Here is a 552-nt window from a genome sequence, read left to right as displayed (position 1 = left end):
GATTACCCTTATTCCATTCTCTTACTTTATCCAACCTTCCACTAAACTCGTGTTAACTGATATACTGATTTGCTTCGACACATGCGATTATATGAGGCGGATAGTTCGATCCCGGGCTCCCCCAGAGTTAGTGTCGAAGTGTCATTGAGCAAGACTCTGAACCCCTAATTGATCCCGATGAGCAGGTTGGTGCCTTGCATGGTTTGCACAATCTATGTGTAGTGCTTTGGATAAATAAGCGATAAAAGCGCTATATAAATGCACCATTTATGAGCACGTTTCCTAATAATGATGATTCAATCAGACAATCAGTTACAATAATTCCATTTCCCCTTCTTCCCACCAACGTTATAGGATATAGACCCCCCTTACCTGTCTGATTGGCTCCCTGGCAGGCATAGTTTTACTGAGATTAGGTTTAGACATAGTCTTACTGCGGTTAAGGTTAGGCTTAGGGTTAGGCATAGTTTTACTGCGGTTAGGTTAGGTTTAGGCATAGTTTTACTGAGGTTGGGGTTAAGGTTAGGTTTAGGCATAGTCTTACTGCGGTTA

The sequence above is a fragment of the Gymnoscopelus microlampas genome, assembly GCF_963454915.1.
Source record: "Gymnoscopelus microlampas genome assembly, chromosome: 16".
NCBI classification, from domain to species: Eukaryota; Metazoa; Chordata; class Actinopteri; order Myctophiformes; family Myctophidae; genus Gymnoscopelus; species Gymnoscopelus microlampas.
Note: the sequence above shows the minus strand (reverse complement) of the source record.